At 38.3% G+C, this 21091-nt stretch overlaps 1 long non-coding RNA gene across 3 annotated transcripts; it reads left to right on the plus strand.

Moving 5' to 3' along the window:
- The first annotated feature begins 12796 nt into the window (after nucleotides 1-12796).
- LOC113309509 lies at nucleotides 12797-16142 on the plus strand. 3 transcript variants are annotated; one of them, XR_003340639.1, is made up of 8 exons: nucleotides 12797-13311; nucleotides 13667-13842; nucleotides 13970-14083; nucleotides 14301-14437; nucleotides 14524-14605; nucleotides 15074-15401; nucleotides 15494-15553; nucleotides 15823-16142. It is a non-coding gene; the product is annotated as an uncharacterized LOC113309509 (long non-coding RNA). The 3 variants fall into 3 exon arrangements; XR_003340638.1 differs by having other exon boundaries at nucleotides 12808-13311; nucleotides 15074-15177; nucleotides 15266-16142; XR_003340637.1 differs by having other exon boundaries at nucleotides 12811-13311; nucleotides 15074-16142.
- The last annotated feature ends 4949 nt before the right edge of the window (nucleotides 16143-21091 follow it).

The raw sequence follows: 21091 nt of genomic DNA on the forward strand, positions 1-21091 counted from the left end.
ATATAATATGAACTTGGTCGAAGCGAAAGCTTACCAACACGTATTTCGAGAAATATGTAAGCGAGATATACTCAGCTCGAAATCTCAAATGTATATATAAAAAACTATATTGTAATACGACTTATGTATCAATATAGGAGATAAGGTAGAAATAGACTTTCCAAGTGATAGATGAGTTTAAGTCTCCACATACCTTTTGTCGATGAAGTTCCACAAGCTCTCCTTAGTAGTTCTTCGTCTTCAAGTGATAAACACCGTGAAGTCTAAGCTCAACTACACAAACTATGTCCTAGTCCGTGACATCTATAAATATGCTAGAAATCAAGACTTATAGTTTTGATCACAAACATTGACAAACATGTTTGAGCTAGCAACGCATGCGAGTTCCACCGAGCAGTGCTCTAACACTTAGTCTTGTGGGAATTTGCTAGTATTTTGTGGGAAGTTCTTGTCTGGCAGCTGGTATCCCAAAGGGATAAAGAGAAGTAAGCTCCTAGCAACAACGAAAGTCGATGCTTTAACAATCGCTTCATAGTCTTGCTTGGAAAAGATCTTCCACAGTCTCTACCACCAACATTTTAAGCCTCCACCATCTTAGATACATCATCCCAGCATCACCAAACTAAACCCATCGCAGCAACTTTATTAGTGGTTGGGGATTCATTGAACAAACTCGTCAGATTTAGACATTGGCGCGGCTCCAAATGATCATACACTCAAAATTTCTTAGCTGCAATTTCTCCTTGCTCTCATTATGCTACCACAGGATCAACCAAGACCCGATTCGAGAGACTTTCATAACTAATTATGAAATAGGGAGTCAAGGTTAAGTGAGTTATTGAACATCCTATAACTCTATTGCAGTCAAGAATCTTAAGAATTTTTTATCCTAAATGTTACAACTCGGATGGAAACCAAAAGCAAATCGAACCCAAAGCTTTATTACTTTTCGCAGTTTCAGTAAACCCAAAGCAATTTTCAAATTGAAACCATTACAATCCTTCAGAAGATAAAAAAAAACTAAACAGGCAAAACCCCGTTGCTACCACGATAATCTTCAACTGTATCATGTCACATTTTAAAGAAGATCGGATTATGTCGAATTGAACAGATAACTGTAAATCTAGGTTTTGATTTTGAATCGGGTTAGCAAATCGAAGAAAAACCCTAAACGCTCTTCCCAAATCCTAATTTCAAGATCGATCAATTAGTGATTATAGTAAATGGTAACAAGTGTATTAAATCGAGGGGTTGAGAAGATATGGACTTATCTTTTGTTGAATTTGTGATGTTAGTCTCGAAGCTCTTTATTGATGATGATTTCGTTGTTGTTAAATATAAAAAGAGGTGTTGTTCCCGTTGTGGACCCAATGTTAGAGGATGGTTAGCTGATGTGCTTTGGTATAATCGGAGGACTAGGGTGCCGCGGTACTGGTTTAGATCGGAGTAGGTAAGCGGCAACCAGAGATTCTCGGAGGATTAGAAGATTGAACGCGGAACTCAGGTAGCTAGCGATAGCAGGGACAGAGGTGAGAGAAGGCGCTGATGAGGTTAATGGCGCGGTGGGGTTGAGTTTGGGCAGTAAGACAAGACGCGAGGGAGGTATACACGGAAAGTTTGAGTGCGTGGGTGAGGTGTACCGCTCAGAGAAGAAAAAGATCTTGTTAGAAAAGAGAGGCGCAGGATGTCATGGTAATTGGCTAGGGGTGTGGTCGCCAACTGTTGAGTGGTGATTTTGATTTTGGTTCTACAAGTCCTAGCCACAACACACCCAATTCCCTTGAAGAGAGAGAGCCAAAAGGGTCCCCTCCCTTGTACCATATGTCTCCTTTTATATGCTTTCCTAAAAGCCCTTCCTTTTATGACATCATGCCACATGTCCTATATCTCCTAAATTACCACTAATGCCACTCCTTCTCTAATATAACCTTCTCCTTTTCCGTTAATCCCCTAATTATCCTTTCCACCTTATGGATACTTTCTAGTGGGCTTGGGCCTTAGTCACCAAGTCCTCGTGTTTTGTGTTGGGTTTGCCTCCCCGTTAGGGGATCCCTAGCCCTGCTAAGGGGCAATAATTTTCATGTATCGACAATGTGCTGCTACTTGTAATATTTGTACTAGGTTAAGGTGTTGTTTAACAGTAAGGAAAGATTTTTTGCTTGTTATCTTCGTCTCATTTTCTCATTCTTTCATTCGAAAGACATTCTGTTAGAGCATAGCTCGGTTGAACTCACCAAGTATTGGTATGTCAAGTTTGGCTGTCATATTTTAGTGTGTCAAAACTTATATAAAGTCACTTGATTATATACTAGAGTCAACTACGTTTAGGCTAGACTAGAAAGTCTAGGAATGTTGAGACATAAAATTATTACTCCGAAGACCTGAAGAAAGTGAAGAAGTAACGAACTACAAGGACGACATCATCCTTCCACTTGAGGTTAGTAATATTGACTTGAACTGTTTCATTCCTAACATATCTTTCAAGTCGTGCTATATTGAAAACATAATTGCTATATTGACTTGAACTGTACTCTAGTGATGTGACATGGTCATAATTATATGATCATAGTATTATGTGATTAGACTATGGAGTATAACGCTTATCTTTTGAACTTCGTAGATATGACATCCACATAATCTTATATATACTGTTATGATTATGTGAATTGGTTATGGTGAAGATTTCATCATAAGAAAAAATGTTTTACACTCGTTTAATGTAAGTACATTCATGAACTCGTTTCGTAAATCGAAAGGGAAATCATTAGGCTTATTGGTCCGGTTATTCATTGCAAATCTTTGGACGACCAATATGTGTGAGATGGTAGAACCGATCGTAACTATGTTATGTATCTTGGTATAACTAATCATAATGCTTGACTTATGATGTGGTATGACTGATTTTTATTAATTGGTGTAATTGATCCTAAGTAATCACCATGAGATGGTATGATCGATATTTGGAATTGGTGTGACCGATCCTAGTAATTGGTGTAACCGATCCTAGTAATTGGTGTGGCCGATCACAGAGTGTTGTGTGATCGATCCTTGTAATTGGTAACCGGTCCTGGTAACTGGTGTAACCGGTCCTGCAACTAGTGTGACCGATCACAAGCAATACCATGGAAATATGGAACTGATCCTGGTAACTGATGTAACCGGTCCTAGTAACTTGTGTAACCGATCACAAGTATTTCCATATTAAGGTATAACCGATCCTAGTGATTGGTAGAACCAATTGAACCCATGTATATGATTTGATATTTGATCAATCACATAGTTATCTTGGAATACAGGTCAACCAATTCTGAACTTGTTTGGAAGTGTGGTATAACCGATTCCAAGAATGTAAATCCATGTAAATATGAATAAGATTTACAGTGAAACGATGTCAACATAATTTTTGAACACGTACAATTACTCTTATCATTTATTTTTCAAAGATATTCCTTAATACTCAAGGAGATCCTATGCCGAAATAAATTGAGAATCTTTTAATTAAGGTTTTTGGTTTTATATGCTTTAATTACCAGCAATTAAATGCATATCTCTAGAGAATAAAAATTAATAATGTGCATTTACTAATTGGAGATTTTCTACTGAGAGATTTCGGAAGTGTTGGACAAGCATTTATTGGAATTAGGAAAATCAAATTTTGCCATTCATTGCAAATCTTGAGAATATTTTCGGTTTTGGAAATTCCTTGATGTCCAAACATCCTTAGTCTATAAATACCTAAGTTTGCATTTTTAGCAAACCATCCTAAGATCCAGGAAAACTTCATTTCTTGTTGTTTCTGGTGGAGCCGTCTGTTCGGAAAGGCAAGTATCCTAATTAGGTGAAATCTCTTACGACTGCTCATTTAAAGATTTTTGTGGGATCAAGAAGCTCTACGAGTACCGTTGGTGGGAAACTAGATAATTGCAGTGTTATTAGTTTTCGGTTGATTTGATTGACTAACGGTTGTTGAAACTTTGATTGCACCTAGTTTGTTTATTTTTGAGAATCTTCTCTTCTGATATAAGATTCACTCAAACTAGATCGAAGTATCGACGAGATCTTTAGAACTGTTGTTAGATCTAAAAACATCTTGTGATAATCCATTGTTAATAGACTCTGTTATGTGTGTGATTGATCACAAGAGATCCAAGTGGTGTTGTGTAGGTTATTATTGAAGATTTGAAGATGAAGAAGATTTTTTTATTAGTTCTAATATCTTTGTGTGTGCACAAACCTTGATCAGTTAGATCCAACTAGAATCGGATTTATTCGATTGATTAGTTGTGTGAGATCGGCATCACTTTATAGTTTATCGTTGAGATCCATACTGATTGATTGCGAATCTAAACTTAACTGCTTTGGTAGTTATTGGATAAATTGATCTAACCGGGCAAAGGAGTTTATTAGATTAAACGGAAGAGCCTTTGATAATAACTTGAGATATGATTATCTTGAAAGAATCAACAGAGTTTTTACCAAATATATTTGTTGTTCCTTTACTGTTTGGAATACGATCCAAAAGAATTGTACCAGTGTGTGACCTTCGAAGTCGGAAGCGCAGGGATACTGAGGAAACTAAGTGAACTAGGGGTAGTTGCTTGGTCTCAACTATACGAAGTTGGTTTAGATTTTGTATAGCGGCTTAATTCTGAGAGTATTAAATTCTGTACTAGGTCCCGGGGATTTTCTGCATTTGCAGTTTCCTCGTTAACAAAATCTTGTTGTGTCTTTTACTTTGATTTCCGCATTATAATTGTTTACTATAATAAAGTAAATTATATACACAAACGTTAACTTCGCATTACTTGATAGTGATCCTATAGAGTTTGGTTAAGTCCGAGCCTATTATCAAGTAACATACTTCGTTTTCGTGTTGTCTCGATCTTGTATTCATAGTCAATCACACAAGTTATCTTGTTGTTGTATTGTCTCGATATCGTATCGATAGACAATCACACAAAGTGCGAACCAATTAGTTGTATTGTCTCGACTCTGTCCATAGACGATCACTTTCGGTAAAGGACTTATAGGTTGAAACAAAAAGATTGTGGTGTATTTGGGTACCCTCGTCTTTTCACATTCAAAATCTTGCTTACATTTTCTTTCTTTTTTCTTTGATACTAAACTTGTCCTTAGTAGATATAAGTAATATTAAGATAACATTAAACATCAACTATCATGCTACACTAAGAGATCAATCCAATATTACTAGGCTAAAGTTTGATTATACATGGTTTATCATTAAAATATCGTCACCGTAAACATGTGTTGTAGTGAGACAAAAAAATTGATACAAGTGAAGAAACTGATTTTCTATGAGTATTGTTGGTTTTTCACTAATGAAATATTCTTATGGGAAAATACCATGGTCCGTCTTGGATATTATACCACTTGAGAGGGAAAATGGTGATTCGAAAAGTCAACTATGTAGAAATTTAATTGAGGTGTTATCTTCATTGAACTTAATTGAGGTGTTTATATCTTGTATAACCTGTCGTCTTGGGTGTCTATAAATAGGATCTTACATAAGAAAAATGTTTAGCCTAACCTTCTACAACTGACACGTCCAACATAATCCTCATTATTCATTAGTGAGGTTTAACATTTTTCCAAGTACGGACTCAGATCGGGAACTATGACCGTACATGATAACAAATCAGTTTAGTTTACACAATTTAGTATGTGATTCGAGATAAACCATGATATTTGTTGACAAATCAAATAACAGACTTGTTAGAGTTGAGTTCATCAAAAGTAACACTCCATATAAACACACCGAACCCAATAACCATACAAAAAACCGGTTCGTGTAATTTACAACTACTATATCCGACCTAGTAAAGAAATCATTGATAACAAGTCAAAGTAACCTATACATCCCAGTAATTACTCGCTAACTGTCTGTGAAATCTTACTAGATCATTAACAAAATGACAAAATCTCACTACAGTTTTAATAATATACAAACACCGAATAGTAGGACCAACCCCAAAATATTTTTCCTAAATCAAAAACCAACATAACCACACAATTGTCTCAAACCTCAATCCACCTATACCACCACAACTCGCCCATCCAGCCAATCTGCTTTTTCCACCTTAAACACCACCATCTTTTGGAGCATTACCAACATCTTGCATGGTTGTGAAATCCTCACTTACCGGTAGGTTTCTTAGGTTGGCGAAGGAAACTGTACATGTGGTCGACGCCGGAGCAACCCAAGTTTTGTACAAGTTTATAACAGATCGAAGCTTCCGTTTATCATTAAGTGGATCTTTATGTTCGTTTGAATGCATATAAAACCAACTACTTAATCCGATGCGACTATATAATTCTCAAGTAAGAATTTATTAGTTAGTGTAAGGTGGATATCAATCAATAAATCAACAACGGTATCAATGGATAATTCTGTAAATATAGACATCAGCATACCACAACCTTTTTACAAGGTCAGCTCATATATTTCCCATTCCCGGATAATTGGAATATGGGGAGGGTTCACCATAAGATGCGAAATCTCGCGGTACCAATTCTCATACTCTGCAATGCATTTTTTTTTTTGTTAAGGGTTGACAGCTTTGTAACATCCAACATATTGCCACCTTCAGAAACGTCTTTTTGGTACTCCACTTTGTACCTTTTCTTCTTTTTTTGTTTCCTCCATATTGACATAGAATTCAATTGTCACAATTTCTTGCATATAACCAATTTGGCGCATTACCCTAGTTGAATTATACAATATGTAGAAAATTCATAATAGAAGGAAACTTTATTGAATGGATAGTGTTTTCTCATATCTTTGTAAGGCTCAAGTATAACCTTACTTCAATTCTTCCCATTCAATTCGTCCAACATCAACTTGGTTACTCCCGACTTAATATTTTGGATCAAGAAGGACCGTCGGGAACGTGCCCCGGTGCGGTGGGAATTCTTGGTACCCAATCATTGTTCAGGGTACGACGATGATCCAACACCAAAAAATGGTTGTATATTTATATTTGTGACCATACTATAAGCTCACATGTAAGTAATCAAACATGTATACCAGTATTGATACTAAAAACCTAAAAGAAAATTATTAGATAAAAACTAAAAGAGGAAAGGAAGGCAGCGCTGCACAAATGTAATCGTTGTTACCTGCAAAAAAGGCATATTCCCTCCCACCTGAACAACACTTATCTCAAGTTCTTCACTAAAATAAAAAGCCAGACAGTGTCCCACGATCATTCACCGACAATATTGAGTCCTGAAAAATATGGAGGTAATGGGAACTCACCAAGTTTCCTGTTTTATTGGGGAAAATAGTCGAACCAAGGGTGTTGTTTTCCTAGGACGATTCATATAAAATCATCGAAAAAGAAAATGATAGCGTAAAATATCTGCTCTTATGGACAACTTTTTTTGGCCTCTAACTTTGAAGTTTGGATTCCACGCAACCTCTTGTAGATACTAATTAAGTTTCACGCTTTAAAAAATATTAATTATAGTTCACTAAAACTCAGTAAAATACACCCATCTTGGAGGAACAAAATATTCCGGATGTTTAAGTAACACTCACTTTTTTGAGCTAGGAAACTATGGTATTAACCACATGTGTTTGTAGGAATATTGCAACAGTAAACATCGACATTAGATGTATCAAGTAATATATAAAATACTGAATGAAAATAACTCTACCACAAATAACTTGACGAAGGCAGGATCACAAGTCCAACAAGTTGTCCTTAACACATTAGTTTGCGGGTTTATTTAAGAATGAGTAATGCTAAATCCCAACTGCGAAGATGTGTCCAAGAGAAGACTATCTGATATAGCTTGTATATTCCAACACAAGTTACCCACTCTCTGAACTTGGCGAAGATGTGTCCAGGATAAGACTACCCAATATAGCTTGTATAAGTCCAACACAAGCTATCCACTCTCTGAACTAGGGAAAAAGGATTGGAAGGGAAGTAAACAAGCAATGCACAAAACAAAGCAAGAAGCGGTGAAACAAAACGGGATAATAGCCATTTCTGGAATGGTTTTCACAAAATTCAAGTTCTTCGTTTATAGGAGAAAAGAAACCAAAGAGGGAAAGTTTTAGGGTTTCTTTTTTTTTGTAAACAAGAGGGAAAGTTTTAGGGTTTTGGTTTTCTTGTAAAACAAGGAGAGAAAATTATGTTGCAAGAAAACTCTTACAAAAACAGGAAAAGAATCCTCCCATAAAAAGAACTCTAAATGAACAATATCTTATAATTAGTTTTTTAACAACAAAGTGAATATATATATATATATATATATATATTTTGTAAATGCTCGCTGATCACAGTTGATGTTGTTAATGTCTACACATACATACAAGTACAAGTCCAAAAACCCACAGATCAAGGCTTGGTTGCCCACCCATATAACTAACTAAAATTCTTAGGTGAAAACTACTACCGCACCCATTTTTCAGATTTTTTACTCTAACAAACCCACGCCCAGAAACTCAGGCGTGCACCCATTTTCTACGAGAAAATATCTCCCAAACCCATAAGTTCTGAAATTATGTTTCGGTATTTTTTTTTTCTTCTTCTCCAATCCGTACCTACATAAACCAAATCTCGCTTTATAAGAAAAAAAACGGAGTCTGATCTTATTTCTCTCTCCTTTCGTCTCAGTTCTTCTTTGGAGCTTCAATCTAACGTGTTTCAGGTTTCTTAGATCTGTTCATACTTTGGGAAAATCTGTTGATTAAAATCAACAAAGCAACGATTGGATGAACTTTTGAAGAACAAACTATATCCTTCTTCAATTTCCGTTCTCGGGGGAAGAAGAAATCTAATACTTGGGTAATTATTTCACTCTTTATTATTCTCTATATCTTGTGGTTTTTGCTACTCCAATGATTTTGAATGATTTCTGATCTCCCCTGTCTCACAAGGTTAACGCGATCTCTTTCTCCATAATCAATAATTGATTTTATGAAATGAATTAGGGATACGACACAGAAAGTGTATTTTAAGTGGGGAAAATTTTGATATACTAAGAAACTAGGAAATTGTATCTAGTAAAAGGGACTGTAAATTGTACTAGTCGGAACTTTATTCAATTTATGGTTAGTCAAAATTATATATCGTACAACGAAAATGAAAGATCAACTATAAGCACTGTAAATTAAACCCAGGTGCTTACAAATTGGTTTAGAGATTTGTACGGTAAATAATTTTCGTTTGCAGTTTGCTAAACAACTGGTAAACATGTTGGATTCAAATGGAACACTAAAATTATGTAAAATATATACTCAATAACTTTGTCTTCTCAATTGGGAAATTATAGCAGGGATGCATGAGTAGTTTAAATAGCGTAACAGCTGATAGAGGACGAGATGTGCAGCTACGTGGAGTATATCATATGGGTGTCTAATGGAGTACGCATGATGTTGTCCTACTTTCATACATAGTAAAATGATGGCAATTATATACCTACGACATGTGGACTATTTAGGGTCATGATATGCTAAATTACTTCTGAGTTTGAGGAGTGGGTGTGTTGGTTGGAAAGCTATAGATGTATTGGTGTCGGTGTTGTTTATAATGGTTGAATAATCAGTTATGCAGTTATGACAACGGTTGCATAATCTGTTATGCATCCACAAAATTTGTTGCGTAACTTGTTATGCAGTTCCGAAAATGGTTGCATAACACGTTATGCAGCAACATTTTTGTTAGTATTGAGACCAACAAAAAAAGGCTGCATAATTTGTCATGCACCTACGATAATAGCTTCATAACTTGTTGCATAACTTGTTATGCAGTCCAGAGAATGGTTGCATAATACGTTATGCATCTAGTTTTTTGTTAGTATTGAAACCAACAAAAAAAGGCTGCGTAACTTGTCATGCACCTATAGTAATATCCGCATAACATGTTATGCAGTCGAGAATGGATGCATAAAGCATTATGCAACCATATTTTTGTAAGCACTTAATTAAAAAAGTTGATGCATAATCTTTTATGCATCCAAGGAAATTGATGCATAACATGTTATGCATAAATTAATAGATGCATGAACCAAAATATGGTTGCATAACGTTTTATGCATCTTTTGGTGTGTCTGCATAATGTGTTATGCATCGTTTTTGGTGGCTGCATAATGGTTATGTACCAAAATTTCGAAAATTTTGCTTAAAAGGTCAATCGCCTCCGAATTTTTCGCAAAAAACTTAAATTTGGTATTGTTGTTTGTACTCGTTGTGTAGCTCTCTTAAAAAGATTTCCAACGATATATCTAACTCCTTTAAAATCCTAACTCATATGAGGCTCCACGTTGAATGGTGAGCGTCACCGCTCAACGAGAGAAGAGTTCCCACAATCCCTGAGAGAAGAGGGCCACAGTCGCTGAGAAAAGAGTTTTCACCCGGGCCACAATCGCTTAGAAAAGAGTTTTCACTCGGGCCACAGTCGCTTAAAAAAGAGTTTTCACATTAAACCTGGAGAGGACACTTGGCGAGACACTATTGGTCAAAGGGGTTAAACCTAAATCTTCCCCCAAAACCAGCATTCCTCTCTTGCGCACAACGCCTCTGATTTTTGCTTTCTGTGCTTCTTTTTTTGCGTCTTTTCCTTTATTCTCTGATATAATTCCTGCCTACAGTTTGTTTGATTTTTCCAGGGTTTTATTTTTTGCTTTAAGAGGCAAACCAGAATTAAAAAAACTTCACGCTCTAGGAGGCAAACCAGAATCAGAAAGACGGTGATGAAGAAGAATAAAAAAGGAGGTACGCACATAAATAAAAACCCTAGGGTTTGTTCTTTTAATCTTTAGTTTATCTCCCGTTTTTATTTTTATGATTTTAGTGTACTTGATCATTTCTTCTTTTGATTGAGGAATTTAATTGGTTAATGGTTCCTAGACCTAATCTATGTTCTACAATCACAACAACCTTTTACGTAAACCCTAATTTATATTCCATCCAATTACTAATTGGATTTCCTAATCAAGAGACGTTCTTTTAGCAACCTAGACTAAAAAGATAGAAAAGTGATAGAAATCCTTTGATTGGGGATTAACCACCGTAATAACAAACTTAAAACTGATTATATTTCTTGTGATAATTCAACCCTAAAACAAACTATGAATTTATATAGAGAATCTTAGCTTGAATCCTAAGCAAATAATAAATAAGGAAACACAAACTCATTCCAAAAATAACTAATATTCCTAATCGGTGTTGGTATCCCAACATCCGCGGCCTCATGAAATGCAACTTGTCCTCAAGTTGGATTGGTTGAATAATTCATTACGATAACATCATCAGCGTCGGCTTCTTCAAAAAGTAGTAATTGACCTTCTCCTGTTCCTTGGCACCGATGTCCTGGCCTATAAACTTGGTCACAACCAAAACATAAACCTTGCTTGCGCTTTTCTTCTTGCTCGAACCTAGAAATTCGACGAACAGGAGTTGTGGTAGACGTAGTTGCCACAATGGGTGTTGATGCATTTTTTGGAGACTCTGCAGCTTTAAAACTTGATGTTGCATTCATAGCATCCTCTTGAAGAAGTGCCAATTCAAAATCTTCTGATAAGATTCTAGGTCGACGCATTCGAACACCTGCTCTTATATCTTCACGTAGAGCAGAAAGAAAAATACTAATTTGATGCTCTTCTGCCATCCCATGAACAAAATTCAATAACTTTTCAAACTCAGTAATAAGGTTGCGAACAATATCTTTTTCTGACAACTTAGATAAAGTACTACATGCATCAATATGTTGTCGATTACCGAAACGAGAACGAAGTGCACGCGAGAACTGTTCCCACATTAATTCTCCTAAAGAATCTTTGATCCATCGATACCAATTATTAGCATCACCATCAAGATGTGCTGCAGCTATTGGTACCTTTTGAGCGTCAGCTACCACATGAAGAGAAAAATATTGTTCAGCTTTAAAAATCCATCCTTCCGGATCATCTCCACTGAATGCAGGGAATTTCAGATTGATAGTACCTCCACGAATGATAGGACCACGATTAGCCCCATTGTTACCTTGATTAGCACCACCAACAGGTTGCAAACGAAGTAGAAGAGTTTCAATGTTTTGATTAGTAGTTTGCAGTTCCGTGAGGAGGTTCTCTTGAGTTTCCTGGAAGGTTTCAAATCTTGTGTTGGCAACGGTACGATCTGCCCGCATCTCATTAATCAGCGTCGTCAAAGATGTGTTGACAGTTTCAATTCGCTCAGCTAATTGAGTATTAGTTACACCAGTCATCTTCACGAATCAATATGGTTGATGGTAACAGAAGCAACACACAGTCGTTGTCGAAAACAAAATCTAGTATACTGACATATATCTTATGATGCTTGTAAGTGACTTGATATAATTAATTAATGAACCAAAAGACCACAGTATACGTGGCAAATCTTAAACACCAGAAAATACTCACCCGAATCAGACAAAACCGATAATGCCTTTTGTGTCATCGTCCTCTTGCTGTGAGCTCTCTGCGGCTGCAAACTCGGATAGGGAATTTTTTATTATTTTTTTTTGAGAAAAAAGATTGAATGACGTTTTTCGATTGATAACGAAATGACAATCACACTTTTTTTTTTAACGGCGACGCTTATTCGATTGATAACGAAGTGACACGGTGATAATGGTATTGCAGCGGAAGATAGGAAAGAAAGAACCGGCTCTAGATGCCAGATGTTAGCAACCTAGACTAAAAAGATAGAAAAGTGATAGAAATCCTTTGATTGGGGATTAACCACCTAATAACAAACTTAAATCTGATTATATTTCTTATATATATATAGAAAATCCTAACTTGAATATTAAGCAAATAATAAATCCTAAAACAAACTATGAATTTATATATAGAAAATCCTAACTTGAATATTAAGCAAATAATAAATAAGGAAACACAAACTCATTCCTAGAATAACTAATATTCCTAATCGGTGTTGGTATCCCAGCATGTTCATTCTCCCTGATATCTCTTCTTCAGATTTGACGTTAGCTACAACTCTTCTTCTCTGCACCCCTAAAAACTGCGTCATGATTCTGCTGACTGAAGACGCCTGTTGTATGAGGTATTCATTGTCTATTGATTGTTGTTGCTCATGCCGTATTTTTGATTCTTAATAGGTAACTCCGTCTGATGTTACTGAGAGGGCTTGGGAGTGAGTTGTTGGTGTTGTAGAAGCAGCAAGGCTTAGAAAGCAGCAAGTAGTCGAGTCCGAACATTTTTATGAAAGCGCTTCTGGAGCAAAAAGATGGATTGGACGGTGTTAAAATTTCACCGATTTAACAAGCCACAGATGAATTCATTAATCAAGAACCAGAGGTATATGTTGCTTATACATAAATAGAATTGTGTCAATTTGTTTTTAGTTAATGTCTGTTTGCCAAAATGACTCTGTGTGGTTAGGACCGTTGGGTGAAAGGAGACAGTAGTGGACCTGTAATTGGGTCACAATTTCAGTCTCTATTGGATAATGCAAAAAAGGAATAAGAAAGAATTCAAGGATGATTTCTCAATGTAAATATTTGGTATTACTCAACTGTTAGAAATAGTCTTGCTTCGTAGCCTTCCCATTCCTTGGACTTAGTGCAGTATTAGAAACTATTTAGCCTGAGTTTATACTTCGAATCATGAACATAATGAATGAAATTTGAATGTCCTGTGTAATTAAAACTAGATATGGTGCTTCTCCGCCTGAGGAGATCGACTGGTATCCTGGCAGACGCATATCAACCGATGATTTATGGATACAATCATACAAGGGAAAAGACGGATGTCTTGCTGCAAGAAATAGTTTGAGAGGGTTCATGAAATCTTTCCTGGAGTGCAGAAGTTAACTCTGCAAAGTACAAGGTTTGTAATTTTTATTGAAATTTAGATGCTTTTCTAGGGTTTTTATTGAAATTTAGGTGTTTTATTTCCCCTAATTTGATTGAATTTTATGTGAATTAGATTTGATTTGCTTGGTTTTGAATAACAGATCAATATTATGATGCAAAGAAAATTCGGGAAGCAAAGTTGAATCAGAAGGAAAAGAAGAAACAAGGCACACATGTTAAAACCTCAGAATCCTTTACCTATAAGTGCTTTTTAGGTTTGAATTCGATCTAAACTAATGTCAATTATGTATGCGAATGCCCAACAAATACCGAGTTACTGTTTTTTACTATGTGGGCAAATTATGGGTTGAAATGCCTGTATGGAGTCAATTTAACGAGATGGCGATAGAGTAATTATTTATGAAATACTAAGGTAATACTACATATCTACTTTTTTTTACCTAAAGGAGTTGATAACATATGGATGTGCAGGATGTGGATGGACTAGAGAATGAGTTTATTCAGCTAGACATATAATCCAATACAATTGGCTGCGGACTACTTCGCTTCTTATGTTTGAAGTCGTTCGGGATGATCTTTAAGTAATCAACTATCTTAATGAACTCCAGGTATCTCCAACTTTTCTAAGATGCATACTTTTCTTTATTTGTTTCCTTAATGAGTTTCGGTTCTTAAATTCTATGGAAATTTGCAGCCAGATACATAGAAGAAGCTTCAAGCGGCACTTTTCGCGGTTCTCAGGGACAAAAAAACAGTATGGATGGATCCAATAAAAAGTACATTTTCTTACTTCCTCATTCTGAGATTTTGTACCGATTGGTCCGATTTGATTGTAAGTCATCATATTTTTGGCTTTAGCGACTGATAAGTGTTCACACAATGAATCATATTATTTCTCGCATCTGAAAGGTTTCTAGCATGTTGGGTTATGGTAGTGGAGCATCACTCATATAACAAATTTAATATTCCAAGCAGCGATGATTGATAATTGGTAGTGAATTTTTTGACTAACTTATAGCCGGGTCATAGTAGCTTTCGCAAACACATGCTTATTGATATATCAGTATAGATAGTTGTTGTTTTAGAATGATCAAGCAGCGATAATTGAGTGTCTGTGCAATGGAGTTTTTTTTTTATCCTTTGCTACTAAGTGGAAACTACTCAATTTCGAAAATGTTTTTGCATCTTACTTTAGTCTACATTCTAGTTGTATCCTTTTACTAAACATCTTATGCATCTACCAGGGCTCTGTGTGTTGTTTGGATTATACCTTCTCTGGCAACTTACGACAGGCACTATTCAAAAATATCTCCCAAGGAAAATACCGAATTGGATCCCAAATTGACGGGTTAGTGTGAGCTTATCTGATTGCGAAATCTTTTAATTTTTTTCAAGATCAAATAATCAAGAAATTATAATTGTATTTGCTGTCTTAGCTCAAATGGCAGAGCACGTGGTCTCTTCCACATGTAGTTGTGGGTTCAACTCCCACGGATAGCATAGTTATTTAAGCAAGCAAAATTTAGATGCATTCTGATGCCAGTATATATATATTGGAGCATAAGCGTACAGGTAGAAGAGCTTTTATCTCTATATTGTTTTCTCAGCACTAAAGCATAGAGTTAGTGAAATATAACAATTGTTTTCTCTACATTGTTTTCAAGCTTCAACATCAGTAAGAGTATGGAGGAAGCTAATAGCGATTGTGATGCTAATAATTCAAGGTAATAAAATCAACTAAGACAACCTACTCGATCCTGATTGGAAGTTGAATGGTATCCATAATTTATGCAGTACGCATGTATTCACATTTCTACTGCCAACTTGGATAAACAAAACTTCCAAGTATTTGATTATCATTGACACCATCTTTGTGTTCGGACCCAAATATAGCGTGGATGTAATATTTGTAATTTTTATGTGATACTTTGTTTATACATAAATGTGAGCCACACCAAATAAAAAATTCATGACATGCCAATTTTGTTAAAAGAAAAAAGTGGCTTAATGTATCGGGATCAAACCGGAATGGGGCGAGGCGAAACCGAGCTTTACCAAATAAAATGGGGATTGGGCGAGGCGAAGTCGAGCTTTACCAAATCAAATCGGGACGGGTAGAGGCGAAGTCGAAGCAGTGCTTTACCAAATCATATCGGGATGGGGCGAGTCGAAGCCCCAAATCAAATGGGGACTGGGCGAGGCGAAGCCGAGCTTTACCAAATCGGAACGGGGCGAGGCGAAGCCGAAGAAGAGCTTTACCAAATCATATCAGGACTGGGCGAGGCGAAGCCGAGCTTTACTAAATCAAATCGGAACGGGGCGAGGCGAAGCCGAAGCAGAGCTTTACCAAATCATATCGGGACGGGGGGAGGCGAAGCCGAGCTTTACCAAATCAAATTGGGACTGGGCGAGGCGAAGCCGAGCTTTACCAAATCGGTACGGGGCGCGGAGAAGCCGAAGCAGAGCTTTACCAAATCATATCGGGACGGGGCGAGGCGAAGCCTAGCTTTACCAAATAAAAATTGTGAACACATAAATCACGAAGCCATCCACGTGTTCACAAGCAATATTCGCATGCATCCTAATTCTAGAATTATACGTCGTATGCGTAACGGGATTATTATATCGATTCATCGACTCGAAGCCTCCGGGCTTGTCATTGTCTAGTCGAATATTATCATAAATAATGATCGTATAAAGGAATAAATCGAGAATCACGTATAAATATAAAGCATATGAAGTTTAACGCTGAATGTAAGGTGCTGAAATGTAAATGAGACAGATTTACGTGGTTCGGCACCAAGGCCTACATCCACGGGGTTTGGTGTTTCACTATGTATTGAATGGTTACAAAGATAATCGAATGACTTTAGAATATACATAGGTCTGCGGAAGTAGGGGGCTTACTTACTCTTCCTATTTCTCTCTCCTATGTTCTCCTCTAATTGCTCTCCCAAAATGGTCTGCCCCTTCTCTCTTAGTGGAGAGGGGTATTTATAGGGATGGAACGTGGGTCCCATCTCTGAGGTGCCGTTGTAATCTTATCTTCTTGTGCTTTGTGCCTATTACGCAGAGGTCTTCGGCATATGCCGCGGCCTGAGCTTGAATACAAAGGGTTATCCTCGCTTCTTCCACGAGCTGATCGACACGTGTATATCTCTTCGGTATTTAATGCGGGTAGATGGATGTCTGCTCGTGTCAGACAAGTGTCTCTTTGTCTGGTCATATCTGTGTCAGCCTAACTTCCTCTCGGCCGCTGATCTGGGATCTTCCTCGGGATTGGGTGTGTTAATACCCAAGGGGTATTATCTGGTGCTCCTCTGAGCCATCATACCTCTGTGGTCCTCTGTCCCTGACCGTCAGATCTGCTGACTGATGGCATCTTCTGATGAGATGCTTGCTATCATGTTTTGATGTCTCGCTTCGCATGCATTCCACGTGTCTCTTTCTGTACACGTGGTGGATGATGAAAGGTGTACATACAATTTTCCCCTCTTCTTCTAACTTGGGCGTATTTTGCAATTTTGAAGAAGAAAGGTAGTCCTACACGTTTCCCACTTTGCATTAACTTCTCCCATAACTGATCCTTGGTACGAGGAGCAGTTATTGTCTTATCTAGCTTCATAAATAGGAAAGAGAATGTGAAAAAAAACTTTTATCCTTTTCTTGTCAGTGTTCATTCTCTTCTTGTTTTCTTATTCTTGTCCTTTAGTCATTTACTATCACCGTTCTTGTGAGGAATATAGTATTCAATTTTTTGTTTCTTTCTTCTGCTTCTTTCGTTTTTGATTGTTGCTGCCCCTGTATCTTTTGATATCTCCGATCCTCCTTTCTTCGACTGCGGTTGGTGCTTGTCGTCCTCTTCTATACAGGTATGGGGTTTTTCATTGGTTGTTCATCATTGATTTATCTATGTATCTATCCGTTTGTCTCATGCTGCTGTGTTCTTGGTTTTGCGATGAAGATCATACATGTCGAAGCATATATGCTTGCCCCTGTTCTTTGTTACAACGTCTGTGAGTCTGTATCTGAGTATTATCCCTGGAGTCGTATGGAGTATTTTTTAGTTTCTTAGGGTTTTTCATGTTTATCCGGATGAACCATCAATTATGGGTTTTTTGATCTTTAGTGATCTCCTCGTATTCTTCTCTAAACTGTTTTTGCGTTTCCTTGTAGATATGTCTGATCATCCGCGGGCTCCTTACCAAACTCCGCCGTCTAGTCCGCCAAGATCCCCTCCGCGTAGAGATCCTGACAGATCTCCACTTGGGGAAGGTCCTTACAAGTCTTCGCAATCGGATCCTCGGGGTCGTAGGGTTTCATCTTCCTCAGGTGCGAAGATTATGCCTTCCAAGAAAGGGGATATGCCGAAGGGTCCTTCTGGATCTAGGTACGCTGTTAACCGCGCCCCTTCTCGTCCTCGTGAAGATTCTAGGAGTACGCAGGCTCCTCCTCGTGATGACTCTAGGAATACGCGGGCTCCTCCTCCTCGTACTGAAATAGTGGATGCTCCGCCCCTTCGTTCAATGGCTCCTCCTTCAGTGCCTCCGCAGAAATATTTGCCGCCTCCTCCCGCGGTTTCTTTCAAAGGGAATTACTCCAAGGGTACTATGTCGAGAGCTGATCCGTCTACAAATCTTCCTTCTAAAAGGAAAGCTTCGGAATTGGGTCCTACTTCTGATTCCGCAGACGAAGAAGAAACTGTCCCCGTGATACGCATCATTTCAGTTGGTAAGAAGAAGGTCACTTTCAAGCATATTGATCTTGAGATGTTCAAGGAAAAACATGAACTCCAAGATTTTGAGGTTCGCTTTTATGCTCCTGACGATGATATCACATACGAGCTCCTTGCTAATTATCAGTTTGGCGAGTTTCAACTGTTGACTACGGTTGGAGCCTTCGAGGAGGGTCTTATGTTGCCCTTATATAAATCGGGTGACTCCTTTTATTATGACGTGTTGGATAGTCGCGAAGGATCTTCCACGAACACTCATAATCGTTCCGTGTCACAACTATCTGGGAATTATCTTCGCTCACTGAAGGAATGTTATCTGCGGAGCAAGGGAGAGACTATGATGACCTGCTATGTTCCAAATCCTGCTGAGAGAGAGTGGTACACTCCTCAGAACTTTAATAGTTCTTTTGGGGATTATGTCAATAGCAGAAACCGTAAGCCGTGGAGTGTTAGTCTTCGTAATATTGTTGCTCCCCGTGGTGAAATTCGTCTTTTGAGTGAGGTGAGTGATGCCAAGCTGAAGTATGTTCCTGTTACTGAGGGATCTGCTAAACGGAAACTCTTTCCTGCTCGCGAAAGGATTAAGCGTGACCATGATTATAAATGGCATGCTACTGTTATTGAGGTAGTTGGTCTTTGGGCTTACGGATGGATTCCGGGTCCACGTGGTTGGCGTCCTTCTGAAAATAACAAGCCTCGTGAAACTCCTCCTGCTCGTTATGGAGATTTCTGTCCTTGGCGTCCTAATTTCGCGGGCATGAATTTTCCTTATGCTCTTGATGTCGTTGATGGAGATGAGGAGGAGGGTTCTGGTGTTATCCATCCATCAAAGAGTGCTGCTGCTGCCAAGGTATAGTTTCTTCTTATATTCTCTATCTTTTTGCCCCTTTTTCCTTGCTTGAAATAATTTTCATTTTTGAAGTGAGGGAAAAAATGAGCCTTTGTGGGATGTATACTGGTTTGTAGGTGTCGAATAAGAAGAAACTTGGACCCAGAAAATCTTCTACTGCGGTTATTGGTGAGGCTGAGGGTTATGAGGAGGTTACGAGTCCCGTAAACCAAGGGTATGGTGAGGATGAAGAAATGTCCAACGGAGAAGAGCGTACCGACACTTCTTACCCTGATGACGAAGGTGGTAATGGTGAAGAAGAAGTTGCCGCGGGTGGTGATGGTGAGGCTGAAGTTGCCGCGGGTGGTGATCTTGAAGAAGAAGTTGCCGCGGGTGGTGATGGTGAGGCTGAGGGTAATATTACCGTCGGTGGTACTGGTGGGAGTGGATCTGCCCCTGTTGGGTATGACATTGTTGGTGTGGGTACTTTGCCCGTAATTTCCCCAGAGTTCTCTTTCGGTAGGATATATTCCACGGGGGAATCCTTCGATGTGACTGCTTCCATGGGTCTTGCCGAGGACTTCTCATTGCTTTCTCCACATGATGATTGGGATGTGCTTGGGGACCTTGGCAAAGAAGGTACCACTGATCAGCAAGATGAGAACGCAGGTGGTCATGCTGAGGGTGGTAATGTCGATACTTGCGCGGGTGAGGAGATAACCGCCAAGGGGAAGTCTGCGGTTGAGTCTCCTTCCGAGGATTTCCCTTTCTCGCTAATGCCTGAAGGTGAAGATGCCATTTTGGCTTGTCTAAAGAAGAATAACCTGATGTTCGTCCCTAACCCTTCCCCCGTAGTCACTGGTGAGAAGAACTCCGACGCTTATACTCGTCGAATGATGCAACTGTCTTCTGAAGCCCGCGTTGCTGAGATGTGGGAGAAGAATCTTAGATCTTAGGAAGCTAATTTAGTGGTTGACCCTCCCTCCTATGTTGCTGATATGATGGCCATAGCTGATGGGTACCAGTACGGTTTTCCCCAGCAGCGTGTTTTAGAGGTAAATCCTTGTACTCTTTTTATGATATCCGCGCATTGTGTTCTTCGTGATATCTGATCCCTTTGGTATAATAATGTTTGTTGTTTGTGACGTAGATGATGAGGAGCGAACATTGTAACCATGTTTTATACCAATTCTTTAAAGCAAAGTCTTTAAAGTTGGAGGCCAAGCTTCGTCATAGGGAAGAGGAACTGTCTGCGGCTGAAGCGGAAATAAATGAACTGAGGGGCCGTCTGAAGGAAAAATAACAGCTGGGTAACGCTGAGGAGAATCTTCGTTCAGAACTGGATATAGTCCGCAACGAATTTGAGCAGACTCGTAGAAGTGTCTCGTCCTTCACAGGTTTGTATTTTACGGATTTTTCACTCCTTGTGATTCCCTATATGTATTTTGGTGTTCTGTCTGAGTCTCCCCACCCTATCTTCAGTGGGTGGAGTCCCCGAGTTGATATGGCTTCGGAAAGAAAGGGAACGACAGAAATCTCGTATTGCAGAGTTGGTGGGTAAGTTGAAGAGTGAAGCCGTAAAGTGGAATGCTCGTGCTGATGAGCACAACGCCTTAACAGCTGAGTGGCGTGAAAAGCGAACACTGATGGTTGATATGCAATATAAGTACAATCATGACCGTTGTTTTTTTAATGGTA

Source organism: Papaver somniferum, chromosome 9 (genome assembly GCF_003573695.1).
Source record: "Papaver somniferum cultivar HN1 chromosome 9, ASM357369v1, whole genome shotgun sequence".
In the NCBI taxonomy this organism is placed as follows: Eukaryota; Viridiplantae; Streptophyta; class Magnoliopsida; order Ranunculales; family Papaveraceae; genus Papaver; species Papaver somniferum.